General features: G+C 52.2%; 1 protein-coding gene and 1 pseudogene across 7 annotated transcripts in view; one reads left to right on the forward strand and one right to left on the reverse strand.

Annotated features, from left to right (window-relative positions):
* CTBP2 (C-terminal binding protein 2) overlaps window positions 1-10,817 on the reverse strand; it is a 171,411-nt gene extending 160,594 nt beyond the window's left edge. For 3 of the 7 annotated variants that reach the window (XM_073019446.1, XM_073019447.1, XM_073019445.1), the window contains exons 1-2: window positions 10,711-10,817; window positions 10,203-10,404 (exon numbers count right to left, since the gene is read on the reverse strand). The gene's annotated coding sequence lies outside the window, so the exon portion shown is untranslated. Of the gene's footprint in view, window positions 1-8,523; window positions 9,122-9,749; window positions 9,868-10,202; window positions 10,444-10,710 lie in introns of those variants that run through there. The other 4 variants (XM_007964355.3, XM_007964351.3, XM_007964354.3 and 1 more) reach the window with 4 other exon arrangements.
* A 5,811-nt stretch (window positions 10,818-16,628) lies between these two features.
* Window positions 16,629-17,571, forward strand: LOC103216672 (small ribosomal subunit protein bS21m pseudogene; annotated as a pseudogene).
* Window positions 17,572-17,913: the final 342 nt, after the last annotated feature.

Raw genomic sequence — 17,913 nt, forward strand, 5'->3', positions numbered from 1 at the left:
TGAAAGCCAGAGGCAACCAGAGTTGGGGAGGGAGGTGGGGGGTGGAGGGCGGCTGCGATCATGCTATCCCAGACCACAAACATGGTGTTGCCTATTGATAGTCTTACCTATTGATAAAATGTTACCTGGCCACTAAATCCAACTTTACCACATGAAGCCCTAAGCACTGTGAAAGCCACACACAGAACCCCGGAGAGTGTGCCCTTGCACTCTTGGAGTGCGGAGGGGGGAGTGATGTTGCATCAGACACACAGATGACGGCAAGCGAGAAACTGAGCTTGGGAGGAAAGAGGTCTCTTGGTTAGCGTGGCAAAGCCATCCCCAGACATTTCCCGTGTCCCAGTCAAAGGCCACAAGAAGCCTCGGGCAGCCACAGAGAAGCCAGAGGCAGGTGAAGTTGGTAGTAACTAGCTAGACTTAATTACCTAAGCTCTCTGGCTCTGATTCTTCATTGGTAAAACAGTGGCTAACTACCACCTCTGCCTCTGCCAGGACAGCCTTGTGCTTTGGCCCTGGAGAGCCGATCTCAAGGCAGGTGTCTGGCCTTTGCCTAGACACAGCGAGTCTGTGATCCAGAGAGTCTGACCCATGTATTCAATGGGGCCTGCCTCAGGCTTCCGAACAGGAGCCACGCTGTTCTGAATATTATCTCCAAAAGTGTAGTGAATGTAAAACGTCCTAGAGCAGGAAATGATCTAGAAACCCCTCCGTGGCATTGGATTGTGACTTCCTAACAAAATGATCACTCATCAAACAGGTCTAGGCCTGAGAAAAAGATACCTTTATCTGAGAAGCTCATTTGATTCCTGGGGAAAACAGGATGGCTCCTCCCCTGAACTTTAATTTCAGGGTGGGCAAGGAAAGAGGCTCACCCCACGCAGGAAGGAGTTCCTCCTCCCACCACGGAGTCATGCCCAACCCACTCAGGCAAGTCCCCCAAGTGACTCCTCAGACATCACCCCACCTCGTGAAAATGAAACGCAACAGCACACAATGGCCCAGCGAACTGGTGCCAGACACTGAGTAAGTGCTCAGGAAATGGTTGTTCTCTAGTTACTTGAACAACAGGTACAGCGCACTTGAATGGCTGCATAAATTTCTGGAGCACCAAATGAAGCCTGCAAAACATAAAGGCGAACGCAGAAATTCCTCCATGGAGATGGGTGCAAGACGGAACGGGCCAGACCGCACCGTCCTACCACTCAGAGCTCGGACAGCCTCTAGTCAGAAGCCTCCCAGGCTTCAGGTGTCAGAGCCGCCGGGGTGAACAGCAGAGAACGCAGCAGAGGAGCGCAAATGTCACTCGTCCTTGACGTGGAATTCTGCTGAAGGTCTCAGTGGCCCTCGCTGTTTCCCACAGCAACTGCCACTGCACTATTTGTACTACAAGGAAAAACACCCAGATTCGAAGGTTATTCAAGAACCGTGGCCACCCCCAAACACTGCCCAGGAGACGAGATCCCAAGCCGGTCTGGTGGAAATGATGCCGCTGTTTACCGTTTGCTTGCAACTCAGCCACCATCGCGCAGTCAATCAAGGAACCTCACCACGACCCCAGGTCTGGAGCGCCCAGAGTCCGCGACCGCTGCGGGGTGGAGGCGGCTCTGACCTGCTGCAACCAGGTCCCTGCCCCTGCTCTGAGCCTGGGGTGCGGGCTGGGGGCCCAACCTGGTGTCCCGCGTGGTCTCGAGGCTCCTCCCTTGCCGGTGACTCGCGGACCGGAGAGGCGCCGGCTAGCTGGACCCCCGCCGCCCGGTGTCCAAGCGGGCCAGCTCAGCACAAAGGCCTGCGGGAGGAAGGAGGAAGTGGGCACGGGGGGCAGGGCCCATTCTCACACCTCTCAACGACTTCCCCGCGGCGGGAAGCGGCTCCATTTACAAGTGAAAAGGCGAGGCGCGAGGTGGGGGGCCCCGGGGGTGTCAGGTACCGCGACCCGCGGAGGGGCCGGGGCGGGGCCGCCAGGTGCCCTGCGGGGGGAAGGGGGCACAGCTGGGGCGGGGCCGCGCCGCCAGGTGTTCGGGCCCGCGGGGGCGGAGCCTCCAGGTCCACCCGCCCGGAGGAGAGGGGCGGACCCCAGGCATGGAGGGGACTTCACCTGGGGCTCGGGAGCCAGGAACTCCGGGACCCCGGAAGCCCGGACGCCAGGAGGCCCGTCCTCGCAGCAGGGTGGGGCACCCCCGCGGTCCGGGAAATGCACGAGACCCCGCCCTCTCCAGGTAGAAGGCGGCCAGGTGTGTCGGGCTGGCCCTCCCCGCAGCAGAAGGTCGCGCAGGACACCGGAAGTCGTCCTGGAGTCAGTCTGAGCTGATCGCAGGGGTTCCCGGCGCCCCAGGCCCCCCACACCGCAAGTCACAGGAACAAGGAGGAAAACAACCTCTTTATGACTTGGGGGAGGCACTTCAATATTTCTTCCTGGCATAAAATAGGAATTGCTCTATTTACCCAGCCCGCAGGAGCGTCGTGAAGATTAATGACTGTGAAATGTTTTTAAGATCAAAAACATTCCAGATTTTACTTGTAGGCACTTATATGTGCATACTGATATCTGTATAGCAAAAGATACTCTTTATTGATTGCCCTCCTAGTGTGACTTCTATTCCGTAATCTGAAAGCCCTGATATACAAGAATCAGGTCTGTCTCTGCATGCTCCTGAAACACTAGGGAACAGGGAATATGGGTAGGAAATGTCGGGTCAGCTGGGTATCTACCCTGAGTCTCCAGCTCTATCCAGTCCACAGGGCAGATAGAGCAATCCAGAGTGCCGACCACAGCTGAACGTCTGGAGAAAGGGAAAAAACTTTTAAGATTATTGGTCACTCCCACTGGGAAGAAAACACAGTATCCTCCCCAGCTCATTAGGAGGTGCTTTCAAAGCCTGAGTCTCCATCAGGGTCTCTGGTGTTTGCGGCGCCTTGGCCGTCACTGGGAGCCAATGGTCAGCCAAGTCCTGCCTGTGCCAGAAGCCCACGCAGCCCATCTGGCCCGGCAGCTCCAACAGCAAGGCCTCCCTGTTCCGAGCGGAGTAAGGCCACATGACCACACGGAGGACAATGTTGGGCTCCCCAGGGGCGTCTCCACTCCAGGCTGAACATTCTCAGTTCCCTCAACCGTTCCTGAGACATGGCTTTAAGAGCTCTCTCGGGCCCTGCCCGCTGCTGGCTCTGGCTGTACTCCAGGTGGGCAGGCCTGGGAGCTGGCTGCAGCAACACCAAGTGGGGTGTCCAGGATCCAGATGCATTTGCAAGAACCGCCCCCACCCCTTCCCTTGGCCTCCCTGGACCCGAACAAGCAGCGGATAAGCCGACTTTGTTTGCACTTCTAGACTGCACTAAAGACCATCCATCAGCAAAAGAATAAAGTCACAGCTAGAGTTCATTTACAAGGAAAGGCGCACAAACTCCTGGCCTTTCACCCCCTCCAGCAGAGAAACCTCGAATGCTCTGTTTTCCCCTCCAAACTCTTCATCTCTCATTTCCCCTCTCCACCCTCCCCCTGCCACACACACAACTGGGGCAGGTACAATACTATGATTTCCAGGTTAGACTCTGGCCACTTGCACCTATAAAATAATTCTTTGCTAGCCTAATTTTAGAGGGAAGATTTTAAAATTCCATCTTAGAAAAAGAAAAGCCCCATTAGGCCAGAGGAGTTGATCTCCCTCCATGGTCTAGGTCTTCGGTTCCTTCCAGAGAAACTTCCTCAGATTCCGTGACTCCATAATGAAGTTTTTGTTTGTCCTGGGCCTGGACAGATTGCTGGAGGCCAGATTTCAGGCATGGCTGGAGCACAGCCACGATAAGCTGGACTTTACAAGCCCTGAGTTCGCTTGTGCTGCAGGAAGACCTACACACACTGTCTCTGTGATACATCCTTTAACGTGGCCCTTCCAGGCTTCTGCCACGACGTGGGCTGGAACGAGACACAGAAATATTGCCACTATTTCCAGACAATCTTTAAGGCAGCTGACAGTTTCTTTTAGTCATAATTAAGAATTTGTTTTAATGCAAGAAGCACATTTCTGCTGATCAGAGGAGAGCTTTGGAGGAAGCACAAATCAGCAATACAATGGAAGGTACATATTTTTGTATTTTATAAGTGAGAAGGATTTTTAGAACCCCATGGATGAAAAGTCCAACCCTCCCTCTCCCCCTCACCCCCGCCTCCGCCTTCAGGGTTTTTCTGGACTCACAGAAGGCAACAAAAACCAAAGGCAAGGCTGGTCACCACCAGGATCGGGGCAGACAACAGCAGCTACTCAGGGTTCCCATCCTTTAAACCCCAACCGATCTTTGGGAGAAACGAAGCCTCTATTATTACCTAGGACAAAAGTCACAATTCTCTATAGAACCAAAATCATCACTTGTCCCATTCATAAGATCCCAACGATTTCATCACAATTTTTGTGAATATTAAGCCAACTCTAGGCAACCATCTGTTACATTTAGTTAGGTAAACAGCTAAAGCAGGTCACTTCTGAAACATTCACTGAGGGAGGGACTAGGCACATACACATGCAAACTGCCACTGGTTCTCACCGAGTGTAGTTGCTAAAAAACTGAACAGGCTTCAGACACCAACAATGGTTAATGATCTGCATATTATCTACATATTCCACTTAAGGTGAGGGTTAAAAAGTGAGGGGCCAGGAATGCACCTCCCTTAAGCTACAGAGCTGGTTCCACTTTGGGACCTCAGCTCCCACGTGGAAGGAGAAGGGCTTTGTGAATGGGGGAGGAGCTTTTTCCGAAACGGCAGCAGCTACACAAAACATGAACATCCAGCAAAAACTTATTTTAGCTGCGTTCCCCCTAATGCTACCAACAGATTAAAGACTACTTTAAAGTCAGGAGAGGAGTAAAAATAAACACAACTTCTTCCTGTGACTTAAGATGCCTCCTTTCTGAAGTTGAATATCATTTCCTAAAATCACATTTCGAGGGGGTAGAAAAGGTCTGTTTACACTTTCCTTGAGGAACTCTACTATCTGCTGTTAAAATCGTTCCTCAGAAAAGCAGATTACTGAGAAGAGAAAGCACACGACGTTCCTCAGCAGTCCAGAAAAGACCACCTTCTAAGAAAAACTCTGGAAAGGGGGCAGACCAAATCTCCATGCCCGGCAAAGACAGATGAATGTGCCCCTGGTTCCCATCCTGTGCGCAGCTCCTGAAGTTTCTGTGTTCTCCAGCAGTTAGAAGAATGAAGGCGAAACTGGCCCTTGGCTCCCATGGTCAACATTCCACACAAACAATGGCCTGGCTCTCTCCCTATTGTACATTCTGTATTCATTTGTGAATCCCCCCCCCTTTTTTTTTTACACAATGTGCAAAGCCCTTCTTTTCACAGGCGAAGTTCTGAATGCCCAAATGCAGCCATAATTTAGGCTTTAAACATTAATAATGATAGCTAACAGCAAACTCCAGATTATGCCCAAACATTCATTTGTGAATATCATTAGACTCACATTGATGGCTTTTGGATACTCTCCATTAAATCATGATCAAAAGAGCCACTGAACACCTTTAAAATGGTTCTGAAGTTTTTAGCAATTATTAAATATAGTTTTCCAAACCCCGAGATAGGATTAAAAAAGAAAAACCCTTTCATAAGTCTTTGATACATATTCCATCAAACACAGACTTGAATGAAAATTAACTTCAAAAGATGAGGTGGGGAGGAGACGCCTTGCATTTTCCCTTCTTTCCAGGAGTGCTGTAACTTTAACTCACAGCAGTGTAAATTAGGACATGCTTACCAGCTGTAAGGGAGAAAACTGATATTTGCCCGGGTGGTGCAGTCTCTAAGAGCGTATTCATTCCAGCATTTCATGTGCCCACTAAAAGTTTTCAGCAGGGAAAGTTCACACAAGCATTCCTCACCTAGCAATTCACAGAAAGATTATCCGGGGGAAAAGACACCCCGAGATTTCACCACATGGGTCACTTTCATTAAGTACAAATACTTCTTTTTCCAGGGACAAACTGCCCTCCCATTTTTTAGTTACTACAAAAATGTGTTCCACCCTGTGTAACAGACCTACCATCCCAACGTGGAAATATTACCTGAGCTGTGCCCTGCCCAACGGATAAATGTCCCTTCCCAACCATGAGCTGTATGAATACATATTTGTGGCCTGATTCAGGGCCACAGGACACTAGGGCTGCTGCTTTTCCCTGATAGATGAACAGAGGGACCCAGGCTGCACGCACATACATTATGACGACAGCCCCTCTCTATGGAAATGACAGTGGTAAAAAATGACAACTGGGGCCACCATTCTACCATTGCTGTAAACGCTTTAAATTTTTTTCCATTGAGGGAGAGTGTTAAGTGCAAAGGGTATAACTTTGCTTTCAAAAATGATTCATGATGTTAGTGAACTGTTGGCAAATGGCATTCTGGTGCTAGATCTCAGCAGGGCTGCTCCCTCAGAGGTGTCCTTTTCGGTTTTCTTTCAATCCGTGAATCTCAAGGATTTCAAATAGTGTGAGCCGTTTGTATTTTAACAGCAATGGTAGCAATAAAAATATCATTTTAAAATCCAGTGCACTGCTTGTTCAGTACATACTACATACAGTCATCATTCCTTTACCTTGTAGTTAGTTACTCAGAAACTAAAAAGTTGCAGGTTGATTTTCTGGTTTTGTCATTTGTTGTTGCTGTTTGTTTGTTTCATTTAATCTCTCTTTGAAACACTTTCCAGACTTACAAAGTAAAATATCCAGAATTTTAAAAGTTAAGAGCAAAATTATTGATTATTCTCTGAAAGGGTAACTGACAAACTAGTTAATAATTATACAGATAGCAAGTTTTACTGTTTCATCTTGTGTACACGACCAGATTAACAATGGCAGGGAAAGCACACACAACTTGGCAGGGACAGGAACAGGTGTGCCCCGAGTCTCAAAAGGCCAAAATATCTCACCAAGTATGTCACTGGTGTGTTTTTACAATGGCACTAGTGTTTGTTTTTAAGTAGCCAAACGTTCTTACTTTCTGAACTTTAGAGAGACATACTTTACGAGTATCTCTCTCTTCACTGAACTGATGATACAGTTCCACACATAAATTGCAACTCATGCAAGGAAATGAATTTTAGGGACAATAAGGCTTTTTAAAATCAGTTAAGAAAAGGTAATTCACCCTGCTCCTCCCCGCAGGAGAACACCCATTCAAGGGTCAGTTTCAAAGCTCCCAGGAGAAACCGTAAATAACTCACAGGGTTCTGCATTCAACCTGCAGACTCTTATTAAGGTACAATTAGAGAGGGGGTTGTCAAGTTGGGGTTAAAAAAAAAAAAAGAGTGGTGGGACTCGGGCACTCTACCTTATCTTTCTAAACAGGAAAAAGAAACCCAAACCACCTAGTCAGGTTCAAAACAAGCTTCAAACCCAAGATCTTTTAATTCCCTCTAATAACTGCTTTCCAAAGGGATGTAACGGGGGTCCCCTACCCCTGGGGCACAAAAAACCAATCAGCGCCATAAATTCCCTTTGCCTTCAACCCTCTCTCCTTTTTACCGGGGGGCAGGGTGGGGGGAGGGGGTGACCCAACATCAACACTTACACTCTACAGAAATATGCTGGCTTATTTCCTTTGTTTGCTCATGTTATACTTGATCAAGTGTGAACGATTAAACTGGTTTCATTAAAGGCAAGTGCATTCACGGCTAACATCCAACTTCAATGGCAACTGTAAGCATATTTTGCAAGAAAGAGGGCCTGCTTTTTTTGCTTGAAAACTACCATCTCATTAACTTTTCTTTTGGGGGCAATAAAAAGGGCACTAGGGGTTTTTCAGGAGAATGTCAGAGCAGTTCAGATATCTGATGCCAGACAAAAGAATATTTAGTGTTTCAACTCTATGATACAGTCTCTGTTAAAGAAAAAAATTCTGTTTCAATATTAAAGCAGCTATGACTGAAAATGTTTAATTAGCATTTTGACTATTACTTTATAATTGCTGTAAGAAGTATCCTTTGAAATCAAGTGATTATAAAAACAAGATCCTTTAAAGTCTCATTACTTCAAAATAGAAAAGATTTATATTTTAAAAAAAGGGGGGGAGGTTAAAAACCTCAGAATTCTCAAAGTACACGAAAACTACCCACTTCTACTTGGAAAACCCTCGAGGCAAAACAGCAATCTTAGGTACTGAACACGAGGTAATTTTTAAACTGTCTTCGAACCCAAACACCTAGCAGAGAAAGCTATCTTTTTTGAAAGAGTGGTATGAGTCGATATATTTCGCCCAAGTTAGAAAGGCAGAAAGAATCACTTTGTAAACTTCCCCAAAATATAACGTCCCCTCAAAATTATCCATGTCAGATAAAAATATACCAGTCTCTAGAATATCCAACAGAATTGCAAATAAGGCGTTTAGCATTTTAAATTCCCAATGCATATTTATAGAATAGAATTCTCTTGTCTATCCTTCCAGCCACTCGCATCAGACTCTCTAAGAACTTAACCCGATCTCCAATCTTTAAAGAAAAAAGGGGGTAAATACACAGAAGGATTGTTTACCCCGGACAGGGCAAGGAAGCCCGGTGTGACGACGTAGGCCATTGCCAGCAGCCTCCACCGCGAGCACGCAGAGCGGGGATTTCTACGAAAAATTCCTCCTCTTCCCTATAAAATCCTAAACGTGGGGTCCTCTGCAGCCAACTGCCGCTTGGGCCGCCTCCGGAAAAAGTACCGGGCGGGGGGAGGGGGGACAACCACAAACACTCGCGCGCACACGCTCACTCCGTGTCCGCGACCGTCGTCGCCGGCGGAAAGCGAGCCACGGGAGGGAGTGTGTGCGCGCGTGTGTGTCTCGGCGCGGCCCGCGGTGACCGAGCCGAGCTCTTGGGCCCGCGGCCTCCGAGCCCCAGGGCGCTGCGTGGGCTGCAGGCGACCCGCCACGCTGCTGGGCCTCCCGCCCGAGAAAGGCCCAGGCACGCCCCGGCTCCCGCGCGCCTCTGTCCAACTCGCCCGGGGCGCTGGGGGCAGCGCGAGAGAGAGAAAGAAAGGCGCTTCCCCTCGGCCGCGCGGGGCCGTCCGGCGCCGCGGAGGGCTGGGAGGAGGAGGGACCGCGGCGGCCCGGCTGTCCCCGCGCCGCACAGGATCCCCGCCGCCCGGGGCGCGCCCTAGCCGGCCCCTCCTGCTAAACTTTTTCTTTTTGATTCGCCCCACCCGAAAAGTGCGGCCCGGGCGGGGAAGGTGGGGGAGGCGGGCGGGCCGGGCTCCCGGCGGCGGCGGGCGAGGAGGAAGTGGTGCCCGCGGGAGCGCGGCCGGGCAGAGGAAATGCCCGGCCCGCCCGGCCCCCGCCCGCGCCCGCCGCCCGGCCCGCCCAGGCCCCCCGCCCCGCCGCGACTTTGGCGGGCCGAGCCCCGCGCGGCAGTGGCGGCGGCGGCAGCGGCAGCAGATGTGGCCCGGCTGCCCGGAGGAGCCAACAATGCGGGGCCGGCAAAACAAAAGGGTTCCACTTCGCCTCCTTTCCCGTCTTTCACTTGCGCTCCCGGGGCGCCGCGCGGGATCCCCCGCCGGCAGGGGCAGGGCCCCTGGGGACCGCGAGCCGCTCGCGCCCCGACTTCCCCATGGAACCCCTCTTCTCCGCGCCGCCCCCCCCCCCCCCCGCCTCGTAGGCGCAAGGCCCGCCGCACCCCGGCGCGCTCGGACTCCTGTTCCCCGGAGATCCGGCCGTATTGTCCCCGCGGCGCGTCGCGCGCTCGGCCTGGGTCGCCGGCGGCCCCCGAGCGCGCACCCACCGGGCTCAGGGAGCAGTAGCTGGGGGCGACCAGGGAACCGTCGCCGAGACGCCGCCGCCGCCGCTGCCCTCCGGACGCCGCCGCGCTCGGGGTTTCTTTCTTTTTTTTTTTTTCCAACCCTGATGGGAAGGAAGGTGACCGCCTACTTCGCATTCATCAACTCTCATCACAACAACAAAAATCCTGGCGCAAACGGCGGCCAGCGGGCGCAATCGGTGGCGGGGGCGGGCGGGGACCCCCGAGCCAGCGTCCACCCCCGGTCGCTGAGGGGGGACGCAGGGCCGGGGGCACGGACCAAAGATGTCCTCGGATGCCGGCTCCGTGTCCTTCGCCCTCTTCCTCCTCCTCCTCCCTGAGTGGCGCAGTGAGGCGCGGGCGCGGCGCCCCCAGCCCGCGGCCGCAGGTGAGGCGGGGGCGGCGGCGGCCCCAGCCCTCCCCCGGGGCCCCCCTTACCTCGTCCCGGACGGTCGGCGTCCACAGCGAAAGGCGCCCACCCTGGAGGCGGCGGCGGCGGCGGCTCCCGCCCCTCCCACCCCACCCGGCGGCGGTGGCGGTGGCGGCGGCTGTGCGGCCCCCCCTCAGCGCGGCATGGCTCCCGGTTCGGTCCCTCGCTCCTCGGGCCGCCGCCGGCTCCTCCGGGCCGCTCCCGAGCCACCTTAAAATGACACACGCACACAGGGACACACACACAAAAACTTAATCTCTCCAGCTCCCCGCCCCTCCCCCTCCCGCCCTCCCCACCCTCCCTCCGTTCCCCTCCTCTCCCCACCCTACCCCTCCCTTCCCTTCCACCTCCTCCCCTCGCCGCCGAGCCTCTTCCTACTTCCCCACCCACCCCACCCCCTTCCTCCGCCCACCCGGTTCCCAATTCCCCCCGCGTCCCGGCCCTGCACCCTCCTGCCCGCCGAGAGGGGGCTGCGCTGGGGGTCCCCGGCCCGCGCCCGCCCCGCGCCGCGCTCACCCCCGAGAGGATGCTAATTCCAACTTGGATCGGGGGAGGGAACGTCCTGGATGCCGAGCGCCTCCCGGCTATTTGCTCTTCTTTATTTGTTTTCTCCTCCGGGGAAGGAGGAGGAAAACGGAGAGAAAAGGAAAGGAAAGAAGCGGCGCTGGCCGCAGCTCCCGGTGCCCGCCGGCTGCGCAGGAGCGAGGCGGGAGGCGAGGTGAGGGTCGCCGCTCGCTCACTCCTCGCTCCTTTTTTTGGGGGGGGGCAAAGGCGGGGTCTCTCTTTGCAAACCAATGACACAACCCCACATGGGCCGGCCTCGCCCCCTCCAGATACTCCTCACTACAAATCGGCTCTCTCGGGGGATTAGTGGCTCCGCGAAAGTGCACACAGGCGCGGCGGGCGGGAGGGCCAGGGGCCGGGCGCGGCGGGCACTCCCTGGCCCGGCCCCGCCCGGGAGGCCCTGGGGAAGCGCGGGGGCCTCGGTAGCAGGGGCCAGGGTCCTGTCGCGGTGGCTCGGGGTCCGCTGCTCCCCTCGCCCTTCATCCTCCTCCGCCCCTTCCACGTGGGGTACCGGGCTGCCGGCCACGTGGGGGAACGCGAGCCCCGGGTGGCCCCGGCCCCGTGGGGCCCCACCCAGCCAGCGGCGCCGACCAGCCCCCTTCCCGGCCCCCGGGCTCCAACTTCCTCCTGGGCCCCCGCACCGGCCGCTTCTGCCTTCTCAGGCCCGCGGGGTCAGGCGCGGGCCGGCCGCAGGGGGCACTTGCGCTCCCCAAATCCAGATCCGGGAGACCGTGCCGGAGAGGCGGCGACCGCTGTGGGTGCGCAGGGAAGGGGCCCTCTGTGCTGCAAGTTGCAGCAGTGCTGTGCCCTAAAAGAAGCAAAACATTCTTACACATTTAAAAAAAAAGAAAAGAAAAGAAAGAAAAGGTTCCCTCTTGCTGCCTGTATCTCGCCGGGGCATTTGAGAAGCCCTGTGTTGGGTCGGAGCCCCGGGCCTCGAGGAGGGAGGCGCGCTGCAGCGTGGGGGCCCGCGGCTCGGGGTCCTGGGCTTGCGCGGCGGCCCGGAGCTCACGCCGTCCTGACGTCTCGAGGTTGGAGTCTGCACACCGAGCCTGGGGAACCAGGCCCAGCGACCGCTCGCGGCCCAACGAGCACCTGGGCTAAATTCCCTGCCTGTGACCCGCGACGTCCGAGCGCCGTCTCCGGAAGGGAGCTGGTGGCCGCGGAGTGTGGGGTCTTCTCCCTGTGCCCCAGGGCCCCCCAAACTCTCTTCTCACTACCCTGAGTTCGGCGTGCATCCTCCCAGAATCCCTGGGTGGGCTGAACTGAGCCCTTAGGATCGATTTGTTTAAAAACCCTATTGAGATATTAGGAACTGGATTGAAATGTCGAGCAGGAAAGGAGTGGGAGGGGTCTGGGGTCCAGCCTTTGGAGGCCGCAGGGACCGCCATTCCGCGAACCCAGCCGCGCGGTGTGGCCTCCTCCATCCCTGAGTGCCCCGCGCCCTGCAGAGCCGAGGAAACTTAGAGCCAGGGCCAGGGGGCCGGAGGAGAGGCCACTGAGCCGCGCGACCCTTTTCTGCATCCGAAAGAGCGTTGCTCCAGGCCTCCCAGTCTTTATTAAACATTTCTTAAATCCTGCCCCAGCCCGCCGCGGGGCTTGTTTGCCAAAGTGCACCAGGTGCGGCCTGAGCGACCTGCAGTGGAGGGGCCGGGACTGTGGATGATAGCTTAATCACTCAACAAGGTTTTAAAACGTGATTGAAGACCGCCTACCTGTGAGGGCAGCGCGGACCACGCCTTTCTTGTCTGCAGGTCCACGTAATGCGGTCACTAAGAATCCCGCCGCACGGTTTTCGCGTGACCCTCGTAGGGCCTGGCCAGGCCAACTGAGGGGCGCACCGGGCTGCGCTTCCATCGAGGAATCCTCGCACATGCACTCACGGTTGTCTTTTCTTCTGGCAACCCTGGATCTCCACAAACTGATCTTCAGGGCGCTTCCCTCTTCAGCAGTTTTGCCTCAAGGGCATGGCGCCTCAACTAGGTTTTGGCTATAAACAAACCGCGGCCACCGCCGGGCTACCAGGTTACCAGTACCTGTTCTTCGGAGTTTCTTAGGCATAAACTGTAAGAACTACAAATAAAGATATTCTGCTTCCTTATTTCACAGAAGTCTTTGGTTCTGAGTGGCCTTCTCAGGAAGAAACCACAAAAAGCCTGATTTTCCGTATCATTCCTTCACTTTCACGCGTTCTATAAATTTGAATTCAGACTTAGAAAGTATTATTAATATGTTCTTGGCCGGGCGCGGTGGCTTACGCCTGTAATCCCAGCACTTTGGGAGGCCGAGGCGGGCCGATCACGAGGTCAGATCAAGACCATCCTGGCTAATACTGTGAAACCCCGTCTCTAATTTAAAAAAAAAAAAAAAAATACAAAAATTAGCTGGGCCTGGTGGCGTGCGCCTGTAATCCCAGCTACTTGGGAGGCTGAGGCAGCAGAATCGCTTGAACCAGGGAAGGCGGAGGTTGCAATGAGCCGAGATTGCACCACTGCATTCCAGTCTGGGCTACAGAGCGAAACTCCGTCTCAAAAAAAGAGAAAGTATCATTATTATTATAATTACACTGCATTAAGTATTATTGTTGTTGTTTGTTATTATTATTGAGACGGAGTCTCAGTCTGTCACCAGGCTGGAGTGCAGTGGCACGATCTCGGCTCACTGCAAGTTTCGCCTCCTGGGTTCACGCCGTTTTCCTGCCTCAGCCTCCTGAGTAGCTGGGACTACAGGTGCCCGCCACCATGTCCGGCTAATTTTTATTTATTTTATTTTATTTTATTTTATTTTATTTTATTTTATTTTATTTTATTTTTAGTAGAGACGGGGTTTCACCGTGTTAGCCAGGATGGTCTTGATCTGACCTCGTGATCAGCCCGCCTCGGCCTCCCAAAGTGCTGGGATTACTGGTGTGAGCCACCACGCCCGGAAGAGAAAGTATTATTAATGTATTATTTGTTTTGAAAACATTAAAAGCAAGGCATCCTGAGAGCTGAAAATTGTTTCTCACTTCAATTTACCTGCATTTTAAAATGTGATGCTCATTTGCCTCCAACATGTGAATTATTTCATACTTTTTTTTTTAAGATGTTGCAAACAAAAAACCCAATTCAGAAATGGCCAAAGACTCAATAGACATTTCTCCAAGGAAGGTAGACAAATGGCCAACGGCCAGTAGGCACATGAAAAGATGGTTTGCCTTACTGGTCATTAGAGAAATGCAAATCAAAACCACCATGTTACTACTTCATGTTCACCGGGATGGCTTTTATCAACAAAAGAGAAAAAAAAAAAACACACATGTATTGAGGAGGATGTGGAGAAATGGGAACCCTTGGCCCCGCGCAGTGGCTCACGCCTGTAATCCCAACACTTTGGGAGGCCAAGGTGGGCAGATCATCTGAGGTCAGGAGTCTGAGACCAGCCTGGTCAACATGGTGAAACTAAAAATACTAAAAATACAAAAAATTAGCCAGGCATGGTGCGCGTGCCTGTGGTTCCAGCTACTGGGGAGGCTGAGGAAGAAGAATCGCTTGAACCCAGGAGGTGGAGGTTGCAGTGAGCCAAGATTGGGCCATTGCACTCCAGCCCGGGCAACAAGAGTGAAACTCCATCTCAAAAAAAAAAAAAAAGTAATGGAAAAAAAGAGAGATCCACAGCCCCAGTGTGGAGCGTTGAGTTTGTAAGGCACTTATTTTCTTCCGTCTGGCAGCCTTTAAACAGGATGGCATAATTCCTTCCCTACTTTATACCTCCTCGGGAGCACTTCTGATGTCTATAGGAACCGAGGGGCTGAAAAAGGCCCGTGGGACCGGCCTGCGGCTACATCACAGCATGCCTCCCCCTGCTACAATCAAAGACCTCTAACCGAGGTTCTTATTTCTCAGTTTCCTATCTTTCCTATTTCATTTCCAGGAACCAATGGCTGTTGAAAAAAAAGGTAGTGGCCCTAGATAATAGTGGGTCCTTTTATTGTAACTGTTTTGTGCAATAAAATGGACTAGTTGTGTGCACTTGAGTATTTCAAGGGTCTGTGCAGCGACAGTTACTGGGAGTTGGACTTAACTGTATTGTTACTCACCTATCTCTGTTATTCAAGGTTCAGCTCACTTCAGAACCACAATTATCTGAAGCTCTCAGTTGCTGTCCTCAGTGGAAGTGGGAATTTTGCTGCAATGTTTTATAGAATAACAGTGCTCTCTTTGGCTATAATATAATCACTATATGATTCATAATTAATTCTAATCAGTGAATACATATTGCCTTTATAGATGCCATGGCCCTTTCCAAATATGTATTAAAAATCCTAGGCTCAGCCGGGCAAGGCGGCTCACTCCTATAATTCCAGCACTTTGGGAGGCCGAGGCGGGCGAATCATGAAGTCAGGAGATCGAGACCATCCTGGTCAACATGGTGAAACCCCATCTCTACTAAAAAAATACAAAAATTAGCTGGGCATGGTGGTGGGTGCCTGTAATCCCAGCAACTCAGGAGGCTGAGGCAGGAGAATTGCTTGAACCAGGGAGGCGGAGGTTGCAGTGAGCTGAGATCGCGCCACTGCACTCCAGCCTGGCGACAGAGCAAGACTGTGCTCATGCCCGACGTACGCAGTAAGGGGTGCAGATCGGAGTGGTTGAAGCTGTCAGTTTCAGGATTTAATTGGCATTTGGGTTTAAGCCCATCACTTTTATTTTTTAATTAAACACACACACACACATACTCTGCCTGAGTCCTTTTGAAAAACAGTGACTACAGTCCTAGGAAAACAAAAGCAAACACATTGATCCACAGACACAAGTGAATCTGTATTGTAACATCCAGAAGAAATCAGCAAACATACCGTGCAACTACTACTCAACCAACATTGAAGGAAGGTCTGCTCCGTTCCTGGCCCAGGCTGGACCCTGGGTACAGAGATTAACCCCAGCTGGTCACTATCTCCAAGGAGAGAGCATCCCAGGGAAACTGCATTGGCTCAAGTATTATCTCATTTAAGCCTCATAATACTGTGAAGTAGGGATTAAGATTCCACAGTTGTCTGTGGGAAAGGTGAAACTCCCAGAAAGATTAGGTACTGAGCCTGGCTTCCCAAGCACGTGACCCTATGTTCTAAAGGCAGAACTTGGCTCTGCTGTCACCGTCTTAAAAATGTTTTATTAAATTTTTAATTTTTTGTAGAGATGATGTCTTGCTATCTTGTCCAGGCTGCTCTTGAACTCCTGGCCTCAAGTGATCCTCCTACCTCGGCCTCCCAGCGTGTTGAGATTGCAGGCATGAGCCACTGGGCCCGGACTTAATAATTTTGAGCAAGGGACTTTTCATCTTCATTTTGCACTGGGCCCCACCAACTGTGTAGCTGGTTCTGATTACATTCATTTAGATTAAAAAGACCCCAACCTTGCACCGTAGAACACAAAGTGGTAAAGCCAAGCAGTCTTCATTGTCAGCCCATGGAGTCACATAGAAACGAACATGAGTCTAAGAAGCCCCCTGGCCTCTCACTAGGCCATGCCTTGCATGTGCAGTGCTGAGTCCACCCATGGAATATTAATTTTCCTACACTGCAGCAGGGCAGGCCCGTGACATGCAGACCTCAGACAAGTCAGCAATGGTAACTAAAGCCGGAGTCACACAGGCTACTGACTCAGTGGGGCCAGTAGTGAGGCCACGATGGGATTACTGCTGAGAATGACCAAGCATGGGACAGAGATGGAATGGCAGCCTCGCGGCAGCTGCTGCACATGGAGGAAAGAGCTCCATTATCATAGGAAATGATTCAGCTCCAACCAGAATTAGCTTCATGGTCAAAAGCTCCTGATATCAGGGTCCACTAGGTACTGAGCGCGCCAGGCTCTCCAGAGTAAAGACTTAAATCCAAAGTCATGGCCAAACATCTGAAGGTCATCACCAGGACTGTGATGGCACAGGAAGGGAACGTGGAAAGTGCATACAGGACCCTAAACAGAATCCTAACTATGGAAGGGCTCGTTGAGGACATTAGGCGTCGGCGGTGTTATGAGAAGCCATGCCACCGGCGACAGAGGGAAAGCCATGAGGGGCCCAGCAGATCTACAGCATGGAAATGGCTCGCAAGATCAACTTCTTGATTCGAAAGAATCGGGCAGATCCGTGGCAGGGCTGCTGAGGCCTGCGGATGGGACACTCAGTGTGAAACCCTCATCCAGTTTTGTCTCCATCTTATTTCTTTGAACAATCCCATTTCCTATTACCTTTCTCTACAATAAACTCAATCACATGTTGGTAAGAAGGCCTCCACATACAGAAAACAATCCCGTTAGTCAGTAGTGGACCCTCTTTTACTAAATGAAAGAAGAAACTGAGTCTGAAGAAGTGTAAGAGTAGAATGGCGTTTGCCAGGGGCCGGGAGGGGGCAATGAGGAGTTATTGTTTAATGGGTACAGAGTTGTAGTTTGGGAAGATGCAAAAGTTCAGGAGGTGATGGCCAGGCGTGGTGGCTCACGCCTGTTATCCCCGCACTTTGGGAGCCTGAGGTGGGTGGATCACTTGAGGCCAGGAGTTCCAGACCAGCCTGGCCAACATGGTGAAACCCCGTCTGTACTAAAAATACAAAAAAAAAAAGAGAAAAAGAAAAATTAGCGGGGCGTAGTGGTGCACACCTGTAGTTCCAGCTACTTGGGAGACTGAGGCAAGAGAATTGTTTGAACCGGACAGAGTGAGACTCCGTCTCAAAAAAAAAACCCAAAAAAACAAAACAGGAGATGGATGGTAGATGGTGACGGTGGTTGCACAGACGGTAAATGTCCTTCATGCCACTGAACTGCACACTTAAATGCTTACGATGGTAAAACAATGGTAAATTTTATGTTTACTACTATAAAAGCTTTTTTGAAAGTTACAACAACAACAACAAAAGCTCCTCATATCACCTGCAGTTCTGGCACCTGCAAAATACCCTGATAACAGAGCTGACTTCAGTGAGTCTGTCTTCCCCAGGGAACTCTGTACTTTAAAAAAAAAAAAAAAAAAGTGTCCATGCTTTTCCCTGACTATCTACAAATATACAAAGAGGGCCCCTGGTTATCTGGTCAGCTGGCCAGGGGAGCCCATGTCAGGTTTGATTAGACACCATTCATGGTGCCCTTCCTTGCCTCTGGAAAGCATCATTGTTTCATGTTG

Source organism: Chlorocebus sabaeus, chromosome 9 (genome assembly GCF_047675955.1).
Source record: "Chlorocebus sabaeus isolate Y175 chromosome 9, mChlSab1.0.hap1, whole genome shotgun sequence".
Classification (NCBI taxonomy): domain Eukaryota; kingdom Metazoa; phylum Chordata; class Mammalia; order Primates; family Cercopithecidae; genus Chlorocebus; species Chlorocebus sabaeus.